This window comes from Podarcis melisellensis (genome assembly GCF_964234715.1).
Source record: "Podarcis melisellensis genome assembly, chromosome: 2".
NCBI classification, from domain to species: domain Eukaryota; kingdom Metazoa; phylum Chordata; class Lepidosauria; order Squamata; family Lacertidae; genus Podarcis; species Podarcis melisellensis.
Window position 1 is genome coordinate 120,019,410 of NC_138529.1, and position 17,878 is coordinate 120,037,287.

The window sequence follows — 17,878 nt, forward strand, 5'->3', positions numbered from 1 at the left end:
TGACATGGGTCAGTGTGGGGAAAAGGTCAGCTTGGCCTTGAACTAACCAAGTACCTTCATAAGCACCAGGACCAAGATATTCCTTTAGGATGTAAGTGAACACACAAACACACACAACATGGAGTAGCTACTTTGAGCTCATGAAACCAGGCCACAGTCCCTTCTGGGCAACCTTATGGGGGGGGGATATGCCAATGGTGGGTATTGCTAGAGGCAAAAGTGGAAAACACAATGAAAACCCCCCTTTGACCTTTTCTGCTGCAGCCTAGTTCCTACATACATATGCACACCCCTCTCTATCCTCTATCCAGACAAGCAAGGAGCAATATAAGAGTTCAAGGCAGCACTTCAGTCATGCAAAAACACACAAGAATGTCACAAAGCAGGACCAGTGAGGGGCATGGCTAGGGAGGGGTATGTGGCCTACAGAGGAACAGATAGAGAGGCTTGCAGGACCACCTTGGCCAGTGGTTCCACAGCCCTGCTTTCCTGGAACCATCAAGAATCAATATTATCTGTTCTGACGAACAGGAGGTACCTGAGATCTCAAGCTGAGAAGGATTTCCCCCAACCTTTCTCCCATACTTGACCTCTTCAATTACACCTCCATTTCTGGATGAACAGATTTCACTAACAAATCACAAATGGGGGATGCAGGTACAGGTGTGACAAAGAAATCTGCTCAGCTATGGATTACCAATACTTAACATGGAATATAAATGATGCAAATGCTCCTCAAAAGAGAAAAGAGATACAGTGGTACCTCAAGTTAAGTATTTAATTCGTTCCGGAGGTCTGTACTTAACCTGAAACTGTTCTTAACCTGAAGCACCATTTCAGCTAATGGGGCCTCCTGCTGCCGCTGCACTGCCGGAGCACGATTTCTGTTCTCATCCTGAAGCAAAGTTCTTAACCTGAAGCACTATTTCTGGGTTAGCGGAGTCTGTAACCTGAAGCGTATGTAACCTGGGGTACCACTGTATTTCATTTTTTGGGGGGGGGACACTGAAATTGGATCAAATTTGTTTACAAGAAACACACATTAGGAAAAAGGGTATCAGATATTTGATTTAAAAACATTAGGTGAGGAAAGACTCTCCTCCCTGAAAGAGAGGGGAGTGGTTGTGGGCGGGAGCCCGAGCATCGCCCAGCAGGGGGCGTTGCCCCTGCCTCCAACTCACCTGGCTGGCACTCACGCCCCCCCCGGTGGCCACCCAACCAGGTGCCACGGTGGGGGCATGTTCAGCAGCCTTTTGCTGCAGTGCCAGCCTTTCCCTGGCCTCATTCCTCATCGTCGTCCCGTCACGAGTCACCCACCCTCCACTCCCTTTTAGTTAGGGCTCAGGTCATTGGCCTTGCTATGGACCTTAGGTTGGTCGCCCTGGTTGCCCGGGGGGCCTGGTAGGAGTTTTTCCATTTGGCAATAGGCTTTTTGGTTTGCTACCTCGTAGCAATCGTCACAACTTTTGTGGTATTGGTGGGTAGGTTAGGCATTGGAATAATGTGTTGTGGTGTGTCGAAGTGCTAGGTGTGGCCATCGCCTATGCCTTCAATTTTTAGGGGTATTCCGTTAAAGGTATCTGGCGGTCATGTATTCTGTCCGATGCCTGCTTGGCGGGAGGCCATGGCACGACCCGTGGTGACAGCAGGGGTGAGCCTATAGTTGGATTAGCATCAATAGGTGATGAACCCCTGGTGAATAAACCCACTTGTTTCGATCTAATGCCTAAGCCCATACCTTTTCATTGCTGTAATCAATAAAGTTGTGGCCTTTTCTAGCCCATTAAGCTTATATCACGTGTCCTTGTGTCTTCATTTCACTTCGCGGGGGTCGGGCCCTCGAACCACAATTTATCTTTACAGGACTGAAGGGGCTAAATGGAGATGTTCTTTATATACACATTCCCAGTTCTGCCCCAAATGGATATTCTCTGATGAACAAAGTAGATATGTTGAGATGGAAGTTAATATCCAAGGAAATTAAATTTTGGTTGTAGGTGTACATGCACTCAAGGAAGACAAACCAATATTTTATAAGGGACTTATGGAAAGGTTGATGGATTTTGCATATGAAAATTGGTCCCTCATGGAAGTCAGGAATGGAGTGGACACTTCAATGCAGGACAGAACTTCACATAAAAATATCAAAACTTCCCAGGATAAAATAAAGAAACCCACTGGGAGCAGTCAAATACAACATTCCTTGTTTTGCTAGAGTGGACGTGCAAGGGAATGTTTGGTCCAGCCAGTCGAAACTTCCTGTTCCTCCTGGCCTGGAACTTCCTTCCTTCCGTGTGACTAGTGGGTGGGCATGACCTTTCCAGACCTGGTAAAAGGCCAAGGAATGCCGCCACTCTCTCTCTTTTCGATCTTCCTTTTGTCCTGCGAACTTCCGAGACTGCTAACTGCAGTCACTAGGTCAACCTACATATGGGATAAAACAGTTTGTATATGCTTGTAACATTACGCCTGCCTTCAGGGAGCACACTGTCCTCTGCCTGATTGTGAGTAAACTTTCTTTTTATTGCTTATGAATAAGACTGTGGTGTCTTTGTTTTTTTAGGAGCAATTTGAAAAGGGATCTTACCAGGAACATACAATTCAATCTGAGGGAGATTGAATTGCATAATAGTAAGGGGTTCTACTTAGGAGAAAAGCAATGACAAACCTAGATAGCATCTTTAAAAACAGACACATCACCTTGCCAACAAAGGTCTGTATAGTTAAAGCTATGGTGTTCCCAGTAGTGATGTATGGAAGTGAGAGCTGGACCATAAAGAAGGCTGGTCGCCAAAGAATTTATGCTTTTTTAAAAATGATATTTATTAAAGTTTTACAAACAGAAAGAAGTTACAGAATAAAAAAGGAAAAAATAAAAATAAAAAGGTACAAAAATACAAAGGAAAAATACAAACTACAAGAAAAATAGAAAACAATTAAAAACAAATCAATCTTTTCATATCTTATATTTCATTTACTTGTTTCCCTGACCTCCTCACACCTCCCTTTTTTGTATTCCAGTTCACATGGTTAATTCAGCAAATCCTTTCCCTCTTTGTTTTTATCTTAATTCTATATCTTAACATATTATAGCTTTATATTCTCATCTGGTTATCAATCCATTTTTACATATTCTTTTTAACCTTGTTGCTAAAGCCGCTTCATTTCAATCCAACATCATTTTAACATTCATTAATTTTACAATGCTTCTGCAGATAGTCTTTAAATTTTTTCCAATCTTCTTCCACCAACTCTTCTCCCTGGTCCACCAGTTCCATATAGTCTATCACTTTCATCTGCCATTCTTCCAAGGTGGGTAGATCTTGTGTCTTCCAATACTTTGCGATGAGTATTCTTGCTGCTGTTGTATCATACATAAAGAAAGTTCTATCCTTCTTTGGCACCAATTGGCCGACCATGCCCAGGAGAAAGGCCTCTGGTTTCTTCAAGAAGGTATATTTAAATACCTTTTTCATTTCATTATAGATCATCTCCCAGAAAGCCTTAATCCTTGGGCACATCCACAAAAGGTGAAAGAATGTACCTTCATTTTCTTTACATTTCCAACACTTATTATCGGGCAAATGATATATTTTTGCAAGCTTGACTGGTGTCATGTACCACCTGTTTATCATTTTCATAATATTCTCTCTTAAGGCATTACATGCCGTGAATTTCATACCTGTGGTCCACAACTGTTCCCAGTCAGCAAACATTATATTATGTCCAACATCTTGTGCCCATTTAATCATAGCAGATTTAGCCGTTTCTTCCTGAGTATTCCATTTCAACAGCAAGTTATACATTCTTGATAATATCTTAGTTTTGGGATCTAACAGTTCTGTTTCCAATTTTGATTTTTCCACCTGGAAACCATTTTTTTTGTCCAAATTGTAAGCCTCCCTTATTTGATAATAATGAAGCCAATCTCGCACTTTGTCTTTTAATTTCTCAAAACTCTGCAATTTCAGTTTGTCACCCTCCTGTTCCAAAATCTCCCAATATTTTGGCCATTTGGCCTCCATATTGAGCTTTTTCTGAGCCTTCGCTTCCATCGGTGATAGCCACCTTGGGGTTTTATTTTCAAGTAAATCTTTATATCTTGTCCAGACATTAAACAATGCTCTTCTGACAATATGGTTTTTAAATGCTTTGTGTGCTTTAACCTTGTCATACCACAGATATGCATGCCACCCAAAAACGTTATTAAAGCCTTCTAAATCCAAAATGACTGTGTTCTCAAGAAGCAGCCATTCTTTCAACCAGCAAAATGCTGCTGATTCATAATAGAGTTTAAGGTCTGGCAGGGCAAATCCACCTCTGTCCTTTGCATCAGTTAATATTTTAAATTTTATTCTGGGCTTCTTGCCCTGCCAGACAAATCTAGAAATGTCTTTCTGCCACTTCTTGAAACAGTCCATTTTGTCCATAATTTGCAATGATTGAAACAAAAATAACATTCTTGGCAATAAATACATTCATCTTTATAACAGCAATTCGACCAAACAAGGAAAGCTTCAGATTTGACCATATTTCAAGATCCTTTTTCACTTCTGACCAACATTTCTCATAGTTATCTTTAAATAAATTTAAGTTCTTAGCAGTCATGTTAACCCCCAGGTATTTTACTTTCTTAACCAGTATTAAACCTGTCTCCTTCTGAAACCTCTCTTTCTCAATCGGTGTTAAGTTTTTCTCGAGAACCTTAGTTCAAAGAATTGATGCTTTTGAATTCTGGTGCTGGAGGAGACTCTTGAGAGTCCCATGGACTGCAAGAAGATCAAACCTCTCCATTCTTAAGGAAATCAGCCCTGAGTGCTCACTGGAAGGACAGATCCTGAAGCTGAGGCTCCAATACTTTGGCCACCTCATGAGAAGACTCCCTGGAAAAGACCCTGATGTTGGGAAAGATGGAGGGCACAAGGAGAAGGGGATGACAGAGGACGAGATGGTGGGACAATGTTCTCGAAGCTACCAGCATGAGTTTGACCAAACTGCAGGAGGCAGTGGAAGACAGGAGTGCCTGGCATGCTCTGGTCCAGGGGGTCACGAAGAGTTGGACATGACTAAACGACTAAACAACAACAACAAGGGGTTCTAACGAGCCTGTAACCAGATTTCTGCTATGCCTGAGAATGGGAATGTAAACTCTGCTAACTAAAGGAACTTGCTAGCGCAGGTAAGCATGGATATTAATAAACAATAGCTCCTCTTCTTCCACCCTGAACATTCCCACACTAAATTAAGCCCAAACTCACCCCACTCCAACTGACTCTTGTTAAACTTGGGAGCTACACCTGTGATTTCTCACAAAACATGTTTCCCCCCACCTCCCAGCTCTGCCACACAAGGACTCCAAGATGTTGCAGAAGTGAACTTCCCCCTTTATAATTATCAAAAACATGGTAATTTATCCTTATTTTTGCCAAAGCTCGAGAGATATTTCTAGGGATTGCACAAACATCAGAAGCAAGGTAGCACAAGGTTATTTATTGCAGTGGTGGGAGTGGGAAGATTAGTGTCTAGAATAAGAGTGTGATTGAGTCAAGATAGATATGCATGTAGTTTAATGGTTCTGAAGAAGAACCGTATTGGTGAAACCACAGCAGATTGGGTGATGTGAGAACTCTTTTTCTCTTTTGCTGATTTGCTAGCTCTAGAGGAGAGAGGAGCCACTCACAAGGGAGGTCTAGGAGGCAGAGCCAAAATGAGAGTCCTGCTGCTGCTGCTTCTGCTGCTTCTCCTGATGCCTTTTCAAGTCTGTGAAAACCCAGAAGCAAAATGCCCCTTGAATCTGATCAAGGATGAAAATAAAGCACACAATTATTACCGGCCTGGAGACTTCCTCATCAGCGGAATCATATCCCCAAGAAATTTTCATAGGCAACTTCCATATGTATTTTCCGAGACCCCGCTAACCAGACTTGTGGGGTAAGTATTTGCAGGTGGAGGTCATGTTTCTGCATCTCCACACCATTGGTTCTTATTTACTAGGGAAATAGCCCCTATTTCAGGGCTGAAGAGCCTGTGGCCTTCCAAAAATTATACTGAGAAGTTTCCCTTCTGTCTTCAGGAAAAGTGCTGGATATAAAAGTAACATGTGCAAGAGTTACGCAGTAATACATTCATAAGGGTAAGGATCAGTACAGAAGGAAGCCTGACGAAGGAAACCAGGACTAATAAAAGAGTCAGAAAAGGTTGCCTGCTAGAATCACTCCTATTCAACCTCTATATTAATACTATTGTAAAAAAAAACTTGAACAAACTACAAATTTTGCCAATCAGAGCAAGTCAGAATTAATTATGCAAAATCAAAGGTGACTATTTTTGGCAAACGTACCCCCAAGTTTAATAGGAATATTTATAGGAAAATATATTTATATATTTAATAGGTGGAAACAAAATGGATCAAGTTCCCTCAGGTACCCAGACAGTGTTGGTAGGTGTAAGAACTTGGGTGACAGTTACAAATATTTTCTCCTGATATTTGGGTGAGCATTAGATTCTTTGTCATTCTTTTCCCCTTCTGCCTTCTGGAGTTTACTCCTGGAAGATGTTTGCAAATTAGTGTCAAAGTATAATGAGATTGAGAAGAGAACAGTTTCCTCGGGGATTAAAAAATGAATGACAAGGCAACTCTCCTTTTGTGGGTCTCTCCTTTATAGCTGAAAGCAATGTTAGTCGTGTTAAAAGGTAAAGGTAAAGGTACCCCTGCCCGTACAGGCCAGTCTTGACAGACTCTGGGGTTGTGCGCCCATCTCACTTAAGAGGCCAGGGGCCAGCGCTGTCCGGAGACACTTCCGGGTCACGTGGCCAGTGTGACAAAGCTGCATCTGGCAAGCCAGAGCCGCACACGGAAACGCCGTTTACCTTCCCGCTGGTAAGCGGTCCCTATTTATCTACTTGCACCCGGAGGTGCTTTCGAACTGCTAGGTTGGCAGGCGCTGGGACCGAGCAGCGGGAGTGCACCCCACCGCAGGGATTCGAACCACCGACCTTTCGATCTGCAAGTCCTAGGCGCTGAGGCTTTAACCCACAGCGCCACCTGCGTCCCGTTAGTCGTGTTAGTGTTATTTAAATATGGGTGTTAATTGCATCAATTGTGCTTGGGCCTGTCTCTTGCCTATCCTCTGATTTCTGTTCAGGGTTAGAAGGCCAGCTGAGGTGGACCTCCTGAAAACAGGTCAAGGATATAGACACCTGTCACGACTCATTATGAAGGGTCCCTCCCCCCAGCTTTTTCTCGCTGAAGGATCTCTCTCTCTCTCTCTCTCTCTCTCTCTCTCTCTCTCTCTCTCTCGTGTGTGTGTGTGTGTGTGTGTGTGTGTGTGTGTGTGTGTGTGTTGGCTAATTTATAGCCTGCTGCATCCCTTAGCCTTTCAGCCTTCAGACTGAGTCAAGCTTCCAGTTTGACTACAACATCCTGATGGACTGCAGACTCTGATACAGACTGAGACAAGGTTTAATCTACTTGACTTAGTTAGTTTATAGTGTGTGGCTCATGATACACCAGTAGCTTCTAACTGTATGCATATGGTGTTAATAGTTGTCTTCTTAGAATCATAGAGACATCGGATTGTAGAGTTAGAAGGGACCCCAAGGGTCATCTAGTCCAACCCCCTGCAATGCAGGAATTATCACCTGAGGCAATAAAAAAAACACATGTAAATAGAACTGTATGGGAAAGGAATTTTCTTCATTGTCAACCCAGAAATGGCCGGGAATGGTAAAGAGTAATGATGTTGAAGTTCTGCTGCAGGAATCTGCTGGTTACACAGCTACTATATATGTGCTCTTAAAGCATTATCAAATCTAAAAGAATCCCCCCCACTGGAATGACACCCCCCAATCCCCCAATCCAAAGTAATGTATGCATTCAAGTGCAATGCATCTTGGGACTCAATTTGGCTCTGGGCATGGACCCATATTCCTAAGGATCCTTCCTCACTGCTGTGTCTGCCCCCTAATCTCATGGACCCAAGACAGTCTCAGAGAAAGGGAACAAGAAGTGCATCTTGATAGCTTGCTTCAGAAAAGAGCTGCCCTGCCCGTCATTGGTGGGGCTAAAAGTGACTTTTGTTGACAGCACAATCCATGCCTGCTGAAAAGAAAATGCCACGGATGCAGTAGATAAGCAGGTGGGGATTGCAGCCTTATATCCCCTATTCCACAGACAAGAGTTCTCTGTTTCAGGAAAGGGGTATTTCCCCACTCCCTTTGAAGCAGCCAAGACTACTGCAGCAATCACAGCCTGTGTGTGTGTGTGTGTGTGTGTGTGTGTGTTGTGTTTAGTTATCTGAAGGCTGTGTGCTTCTATTCTGCAATGAAGTGTGAATTCGCCCATTTTTATTCTTAAGCAGCAAATGGGTTTTCACATTTGCAACAAGGATATGTCTCACACAAGCATACAGACCATTATTTGGGGTTCAAATAGTGTTTAGTTTTATTAAATGCTGAACAGCAGTTTGACGACTAATGATTATTATTCAATTGCAGGTTCACCCCTGTTTCCTACTGGTATGCCTTGTCCTTCTTGTTCACCATTCAAGAGATCAACCAGGATCCTAGGCTCTTACCCAACATCACCCTGGGCTACAACCTCTATGAGAACTATTTTGATGCCCGGAGGACATCTGAGGCCATGCTAGACCTGGTTGCTGGCCGGGAAGGCAATATTCCCAACTATTACTGTGGAAAACAAAGCAAACTCCTGGCTGTTCTTGAAGGAGCAAATTCTGACATCTCAAAAGAGATTTCAGTCTTGTCAGGCATCTACAAAATCCCTCAGGTATTTGCAGGGGTGGGGTGCTGGAATGGAGGGATAGTGGAGAAGTTCAGCAATATAACAAGAGCATCAAAAAGTGAGAAAATCCTTAGCCATGGATCCATGGGTTTTCTTCAAAGTTTGTTTGTTTGATTGATTGATTCATTGATTGATTTAATAAAACCAAGCCCCCACCACCTCACACACTCCCAATAAACTCTCAGCTTTAGCCAGCACACATTTTGTTAGATATTGATCATTCCAGGTTAGTATCTGGTCTTTTCCTCTGAAAGCAAAGTAAAACACCAAACTCTTCCATTCCCCACTAGATCAGTTATGGCTTTATTGCTCAGGCACTTGAAGAAGTTCAGTTCCCTTTTGTCTACCGGATCGTCCCCAAAGAAGAAACTCAGTACCAAGGGATTGTTGAGTTGCTCCTACATTTTGGATGGACGTGGATTGGCCTCATTGCTCCAGACAATGACAATGGAGAAAGGTTCACAAGTGCCTTGAGGTCTTTAATGATCAAGAAAGGAATTTGCATTGCATTATCAAAAAGATTTCCAGAAAAGAATGGCCATCAAATGCTTGGTCTAATTGAACCATTCATTACCTGGACACAAGTCAGTGTCGTTGTTTACCACGAAATAAATCGAATGGGATGGATTCCAATCATGACACTACAAGGGACATTTGGGAAAGAAATTGGGGCAAAAATCTGGATTGCGGCAGCTTTTCAGGACACCAATACCTATATGTCCTCTCCTCCTGTTCTGTTCCAGTACATCCATGGTTCATTATCCTTTGTATTGAAGGCTCAAAGAAGGATCAGCTGTGGCTACAATAGTCCATTCTCATCTGCTCTCCAACAATTTTGGAACACAGCATTTCATTGTTCATATTCAAAGCATGTGTTGGCTGCAAAAGGCGAGACCAGATGCACAGAGGAGGAGAAACTGGAGATTCTGCCCAAAGGAGAGATGGAGACAGCCCTGTCTCAAGATAGCTACAACACTTACTTCAATGTCCAAGTTGTTGCACATGCCTTAAATGCTGCCTACTCATCTAGATCAAAGTGGATGGTGATGGGAGGTGGAAGAGACTGGTTGGAACATCAAAGGCTGCAGCCATGGCAGGTAATTCTATCCCCGTTTTTTCACACTGAACTTCATTGTCCCAGCCAGGTTTTTGTTTTTTTACAAAATGTGTGATGTTCTGTTGTGTTTTTCTATATTGGAAGTTGCGGCAACCCAGTCTGATGGGCAAGGTACAATGAAATGAAATGAAATGAAATACTACTAATAACTACAATAATAAATTCCAACTGCACAAGTTCCCCATCTCAACATACATAGAAAACAAAAGCCAAATGAATGGAAAGTATTGTTTCTGCTTACTTACACCCTTTATCAGTAGGAGTGACTGGTTGACATCTACTATGCAAACCTGGACAGTGTGTTTGGAGGTCCTGGGCCGCCTAGAGCACAAGAATACCCCCCTCAGCCTCATTGTTATGGTCCAAAGGAAAGGAAAACAATATGTTGGGCACTAGGATGGATGCAGGAGTTGGTGGAAGGAGGAACACAAGATGCCCCCTAACCTGCTTCGGGACTCCAGATTTGTGTAGGGTTTACTCCTTAGCCTTTCCTTCTCCTGAAGATGCCTTACAGGGCAGCAGTTATGGGTTGTTCCTCAGGGTTTACTCCTGAAACCTTTCTCACAAATGTGTATGGCTGAAAGGCTGCATCCAAGCTTCCCTTCTCCTAGAAGGGCTGGCTTCAGGGGCATCTTGCCCATAGAGGAAAGTGGTGTGGGGCACCAGGGCGTCAAGGAAGAGGTGGAGGTTGTTTGGGCCTCCCGGCATCAGCTCGCTCCCCTCACCTGTCTCGCTGAAGCAGCGCCGCGCCCGAAACCTCCATTTCTTCCCCGCCGGAGGAGTCCCCTCCAGCCACTGCCCCCTTCCTCCAGCCCCACAAAGCTACTGGCAGCGCCGTAAAAAGGTCAGCAACTCTGGGATACGGGGTGATGGGGGGCGCCAGAGGGATCTTTGCACCACGGCACCAGATATACTTAAGACGGCCCTGGCTAGTTTCTCAGGTTGCAAAAACCCCATCCAGCTTTCATTTCCCTCTATAGCACATGCAGTAACCACCTTCTTGACCAGAGGACCCACTCTTGGTCTCATCCGCTCAATCCTCCAGAGCCTGGTTTTTTTGTATACAGAGGAGGTCCCTAACTCACCAAGAGCTTGAGACCCATCAGCCCCCCTCACCTGGTTTAGTCAAAGCCATTTCCCAGAGTGTGGCTGCTGTCACATGCTGACATCTTCTACGAGCCACGAGGGAGAAGGACAAACTACCTTCCCTAACACACCACACACCCCAGTGAATTCTACCCTTAATCAAGTTGTGTACGTACTGTCCCTAACATTGACTGCCTCTTATATGCAGCATTGCAACTGTATGACACCCCCCCCCAACTCCACATTTTGTATACACTTAAAAACCCCCAAAACCAACTGGAATCCAATTGAGTAGTGAGACAAAATGTCTGTTCGTTACTGAAGCAAATCCAGTTTTGTGAGGCTTCTGGCAGAGGTCAAAGTTTTGTCAGAAGACCCCCCCCCCACACACACACTTTCTCGTGGTTCCTCCTTGCTGCCCACAGAGAGATCCAGCCTTCTCAGCTGGAGTTGGACCTTTCTCACCTCTTCCTCTGTCCCTGCGGAGTCTTGAAGATGCCCATCAACAGTTAGTAGCACCTAGAAAACAGACTGCACAGGCACAAGGTCTCCTGGCCATAGGATTCTACAGTACAGTGGTACCTCGCAAGACGAAATTAATTCGTTCTGCAGGTTTTTTCATCTTGCGAATTTTCCGTCTTGCGAAGCACGGATTCCCATAGGAATGCATTGAAAATCAAACTTGCAAGACGTTTTCGTCTTGCGAAGCAAGCCCATAGGGAAATTCGTCTTGCGAAGCAACTCAAAAAACGAAAAACTCTTTCGTCTTGCAAGTTTTTCCTCTTACGAGGCATTCGTCTTGCGAGGTACCACTGCATTTATATACTGCCATTTGTCAAAAGCTGCCAGGCCAGCTTACAATACAGTAAAACAAAACAAAACAGTTTTTAAAAATGATACAAAAGAACTGAATATAGTATAAAACACCGTACAGAATACAGGCAGGATATCTGATGTTTCCCTGTCACTGCAGCTTCACCCTTTCTTAAGAGAAATCCAGTTTTCAAATGGCTCCATCGATGGACTGCATTTGGATGAAAATGGGAAGCTGCCAGCCGAGTTTGATATTGAGAACTGGGTGATGTTTCCCAATAACTCTCGTGTCAGAGTGAAAATAGGGAATATAAAGAGAAAGGCATCTGCTGATATCAACTTCACCATTAGCCCAGAAGCCATTGTGTGGCCAAAATGGTTTAACCAGGTAAGGGACACTTGATTCCATGTGACATTCCTTAAGCTGTAAATATTTTTGAATAATTCATGTGAGGCTTCAATTGCAATCCTTTGGACGCTTAACAGGGAGCAAATCTCATTGAATATGGTGCAGGGGTTGGAACTGACAGCTCAGGGGGCCTCCACTGCATAAAAGGAGTATAAGAAAAGGAGAACAAGAAAAAAAATATTCTGAATCTCAGAAGCCAGAACAGCAAGAGGGATCTCTGCGCAGTGAAAGCAGCAATCCCTCTTCCTGTTCTGGCTTCTGTGATAGCTGCGCAGCCTGCATTCGCTCCATAAGACGCACACACATTCCCCCTTACTTTTTAGGAGGGAAAAAGTAAGTCTCATAGAGCAAAAATACGGTATACGCTTTCGTGTGCATGCATACTTCAGCGTATACCCAGAAGAAACTTAGTTGGTCTCAAAGGTCTACTGGACAATTTGTTAATTTTTTTATTTATTTTGACTGTGTCAGACCATCACAGCTAGCTACCTGAATCTAGAATCATTTTTTTTAAGCTAGCATCTTCAGTAGCTGGTATGTTTTATTGCCTGTTTAATTGCTGTTGTTTTGTTGTTGCTGTTGTTCAGAGATTGTTACTGTATCTTTTGCCTTAAATATACTTATCTGGGATATGAATGATGAAGGAAAAACACCAAAGAGATTTCCCTGCCATGTTCTTCTGCAACAGAAGCGCTCTTGTGAGCAAAGGGTTCGGAGCCAGTGGAAAGCCATTTCCGACTTGAGAGGAGAGGGGGTTGCGTGCAGAAATCCTCCCACATCCTCACGTGGGGGCTAGCCTTTGCCCCCGCGAGAGTAGGGAATCCCCGGGCGTGTCGGCGACCCGGCCCGCCAATCAGCGGGCCGGGGAGGCGTGGTCTAGTCTATTTAAGGCTAGGCATGCCCGGGGACTGCCCTCTTTGCCCCTTCCAGCTGAGCGGGTTTCTCATCCCACCCACCCTTTAGGTTTAGGTTGCTTTGACCTTGCTATGGACTTCGGTTGGTCGCCGCAAGGGGCCTGGTAGGAATTTTTTCCAAGTTGGCACTCTTCTAGCCTTTTGGTTTTTCGCCTACCTCGTAGCAAACGTCACAACTTTTGGTGTTGGCGGTTAGGCATTGGCAGGGGTCAATTGTTATGCAAATGAAGGGGGGAAGGAAAAGCCATCACCTTTCCCAAGGCTAAGGGTAGTCCGGTAGAGGACTCCGGGGGGCGTTGCCTTGTCCGAAACCTTGGTAGGTAAGGGCCTCCGGCACGCCCCAGAGCGGTGACACCCGCTGGGATCCTAGTTGGCGTACTTCAACAGGACTCCCACGGCTTGTGGACAACCCTTCCCGGTCCCCATGCCGGGTAGTCGTTAGGAGCCAATGCCTAAGGCCAATACCTTTCAATTCTGTAATCAATAAAGTTGTGGCCTTTTTATGCCCATTAACCTTAAATACTGTGTCTAGTGTCTTTATTTCACATGGGGGAGGGGACTTGCCACGCAACCAGAGATCCAGTTGGTTTGTTTCCAAACTCTATGAATAACCGCTATAGACCCCAAAACTCCTAACAATTTCCCTTTGATGTTCCCTTTTCTCTTTATGGCTAGACTGTGCCTTTCTCCAGGTGTACCAAAATCTGTCTACCTGGATACACCAAAGTGGTTCAAGAAGGAAAGCCGATTTGCTGCTATTCTTGTGCTCCATGTGCAGAAGGGACAATCTCGACTTGTGAAGGTGGGTGACTCCAAGTTAGAAGGAGAATAGGAATAGGAATCTCTGGCCAAAAAGTGGAGAGCGAAGTGGAGAACTTTGGATGCCCTGCCCACAATGCATTTATTTAGGGATATTAAATGGTGTCCTCAGTGAGTAAAGAACCAAAACCACACCAAAAAGAAAATGAGTTGTTTTTTTAAAAATATATATATTAAAAATACAATAGTAAATGTTCACTTAGTGAAAGCACAATACAAAATAAAATAAATCATATTAAAATTATTACATGGAAGAAATACAAAAATGTTTGTGCTACCTATTTAAAGACATATGTACAAACTTAATAGTGAACAATTATCCTTCTAACAAATTTTCTCCAATCCAGCTAACTGAAATGTTGCTGGAGATGTTGGATAAATATATAAAAGTAAATAATTGCAAATAGACCAGAAGAATAAAAGAGAAAAAACACACCCAAATGATATGGGACCCAGAAGACAAAATATGAACTGTAAAAGCTCAAGGTAAAGAAGCATGTCGTTGGTATTTGGTGAAAGCTGTACAATGTAGACACCAGGCCCATGTCTGTGGAGGTGAGAGTTTCTCAGCTATACCTATATCCCAAGGTTGTTTGGGTGATAAAAAGCAAGGAAACCCTCTCTCTCCTTGAAAGAAAGTCAGGATGCGATGGTAAACATTGAAAAAGGAAATAAACAAACTCTAGCAGCTCAGTCAGCTAAGGCAGCTGCTTGTGGCTGCAAAGCCAGACAGGATGCTTGTGACTGTTGCCATGGGAACAAAGGGGCAGTCCATTCTGTACTGAGCACCGGATGTTAGCTCAGTGTGTGTGTCATATGACCCGTACTGGAAGTACATGGGTGGAGTTTATTCTTACTGCTGTGGAGTGCAGACATGTTTCTCTGTACTGATATGAAAGACAGAAATAAAAGATGTAAATAGGTTTCTGTCTGCTTCTTTCCCCTCCCTGGGGGACACCAAAGGGGAGAGAGATGAACGGTGTGTTCTTCTCACACTTCTGGGAAGAATCACCGAGACCTAGCTGCTTATCTGCCGGGAGTAGCAGCGGGGAGGTCGCCAAGGAATTTCTGCCGGTGCCTACGCTGTGGCACATCCCTCTGACCGAGGCAGAATTCCAACACACAGATGGTTATTCATATGAATGATGTTTGGATCTCTTTTCTCCTCCTCCTTAGATGCAGATCATTGCATCAAATGTCCAGAAGATCAACATCCAAATAAAGACCGAGATCAATGTATCCACAAGATTATCACCTTCCTGGCTTATGAAGACTACTTGGGAATCGTTTTAGCTTTCCTTTCCCTATTCCTGTCTTTAACAACAGGCTTTGCCTTAGGAATCTTCATTAAATACAAGGAAACACCCATCGTCAAAGCCAACAACAGGGACCTCTCTTACATCCTCCTCATTTCTCTCCTGCTTTCCTTTTTGTCTTCCTTCCTTTCATTGGGGAGCCAAAGAAAGCGACTTGCCTTCTCCGGCAAACAGCTTTCAGCATCATCTTCTCCACTGCAGTTTCTTCTGTGTTGGCAAAAACCATCGCTGTGATGCTGGCCTTTCTTGCTACTAAGCCAGGAAACAGAGTGAGGAGATGGCTGGGGAAAAGTCTGATGAACTCCATTGTCATTTCATGTTCCAGTGTCCAAGTGTTTATCTGCACCATCTGGCTAGGGATCTCTTCTCCATTCCCAGAGTCTGATATGCACTCTCAGGCTGGACAGATCATTGTGCAATGTAATGAAGGGTCTGTTGCTATGTTTTACAGTGCCCTTGGCTACATGGGCTTCCTGGCTGCCATCTGTTTTATGGTGGCTTTCCTGGCCAGGAAGCTGCCTGGGGCCTTCAATGAAGCTAAGCTGATCACCTTCAGCATGCTGGTCTTCTGCAGTGTTTGGGTGTCCTTTGTGCCCACCTACCTGAGCACCAAGGGGAAATACATGGTAGCCGTGCAGGTCTTCTCTATTTTAGCGTCCAGTGCTGGGCTTCTCGGTTGTATCTTCCTACCTAAATGCTACATTATTGTACTGAGGCCTGACCTGAATACAAAGGAACACCTAACAACTCAAATTAAAGATGCCCTATGATTCTCTAAGGGCTCAGCTACACAGCTGCAAATAAAACATTTTATTTATGTATTTTTGAATTTTATTTATTTATTAAAGTTCTTATGTTACATCAGTAAACATTATCGTATTACATCACAAGGCTTATTATACTATAATTTTCAACATGTATACAAAGTTTATATACTAGAAGAAGAAGAAGCAAAAACAAGGACAAAAAACTATTCCAAAATAAAAAATGTACCAACACATTGGACTTCCTGTGCATTCGGTTGTATATTCCTTTTTTCTTTTCTTTTTTACAAATGAATGTACTCTTATTATTGTATATTTCTTTACATTTTATCTAATACATTCTTATATCAATATGTACCCTTGGTCTTATTTCTCAACTCAGTCTCTCTCCAACATCAGTTGAATGCTAGCATAGATAGTGACCCTTTACTGCATTTTTGAAGATATATCATATACCTATCCCACTTTTGCATAAATTTTTGTTTTGAGTTGCCTCTCAGGCTATTTGTCAACTGCGCCATTTCAGCAAATTCTTGCAGCTTGTTATGCCAGTCTGTGCCACATTATTGTACTGAGCGCCTAACAACAAAATTTAAATATGCCGTGTGATTCTCTAAGGACTCAGCTAAATAGCTGCAAGTAAAACATTTTAAATGTGTTGTAAAGTGCAATTTACAAATGTGACCACAGATGACAACAGCGAGCTATGCAGAATTCAATGTATTTTTCAAAACGTTTTTTCTCTTCCTTTGCCATAAATAACGAATGATGAAAATGTATTTGTAACGTTGGGGTGTGTGAAGTGTGCAGTCAGCTCACCAGTGGATTGCGTAATTGAAGCCACAACTCTGTAGAAGAAAATATGTCAGACAGTTAACTAAGGTTAGCAACACTATATTGTACTGGCGCATAGTAGAACAACTATGTACAACACAGTTCTTTTAGCATCCCTAGGACCCAAGGAAGGTCGTGGCCGAGCACCCACAAATTTGGTGCCAGGGCCATGCATGCTGTATGGCACCCATGGCACAGGTCACCCCCTATTTTGGGGGCAAAGTGGCACTCCTGTTCAGGTGAGCCATGGTTGTAAACTTACAGATAATGTTAAAAGTGTCAGTATATGGAAACATCACCGCTGCAGACAGCCAGTTTGTTGACATCACATGATGCGCTTAACTGTGGGAAAGAAGAATTTCCCAGGACGTTCACAGGCTGGATAAGTCTTTGTGAAGAGTGTAATTTGAAACCTTCTATGTGCGCATGCTCAGGAAGTTTGTCTGACTTGCTAGAAGAACTGAACTGAAAGGACGTGTTTTTCTCTGGTGCTGTAATGTCAGAAATAAACATAATCTAAATAGATTTCTGACTTAGTTTCTTTCCCCTGCGGAAGCAGGAGGGAGGGGTTATGCATTTTACCCACGCTTGGGAAAATGTCGCCTATCAAAATCTCCCTGGTCTGTCTGGATATCAGCCAGAGGAGGTTACCGGTAAGCAAGCTCCGAGGACAGTGAGAGGGGCCAGCCTCTATGGAGGGGGGCTTGCAAACCAACAAAAAGATCCCTCAAATTTCTTCATTTAGTCAAATGGTTGCCATTCAAACTTCCTTCTAAGCTTGTTCTGCTGCCTAAAATTGATCTCAGAGAACACAGCACCTCTACTAACAACCACCATCGCTAGCCTAACTCTGTTTTGTCTATAGTGGCCCGTTTCAACCTGCTCACCTCTCACTCATGAACAGGGAAGGTGGTGTTGCAGAGGCTCCCCCTAAGACTTCCTCCCTCTTAGTTGAAGTGCTAATTTGGCATCTACCAAGCTCCACTAAGCTCCAATCTTGGTT

At 43.6% G+C, this 17,878-nt stretch overlaps 1 long non-coding RNA gene and 1 pseudogene across 2 annotated transcripts in view; one reads left to right on the forward strand and one right to left on the reverse strand.

Annotated features, from left to right (window-relative positions):
• Positions 1-17,878, reverse strand: part of LOC309365509 — a 153,326-nt gene that overhangs the window by 54,823 nt on the left and 80,625 nt on the right. The window lies entirely within an intron of this gene.
• Positions 5,708-16,047, forward strand: LOC309361408 (vomeronasal type-2 receptor 26-like; annotated as a pseudogene). The gene is made up of 6 exons: positions 5,708-5,931; positions 8,497-8,788; positions 9,094-9,900; positions 11,980-12,207; positions 13,818-13,944; positions 15,138-16,047. The product of its transcript is annotated as a vomeronasal type-2 receptor 26-like (transcript).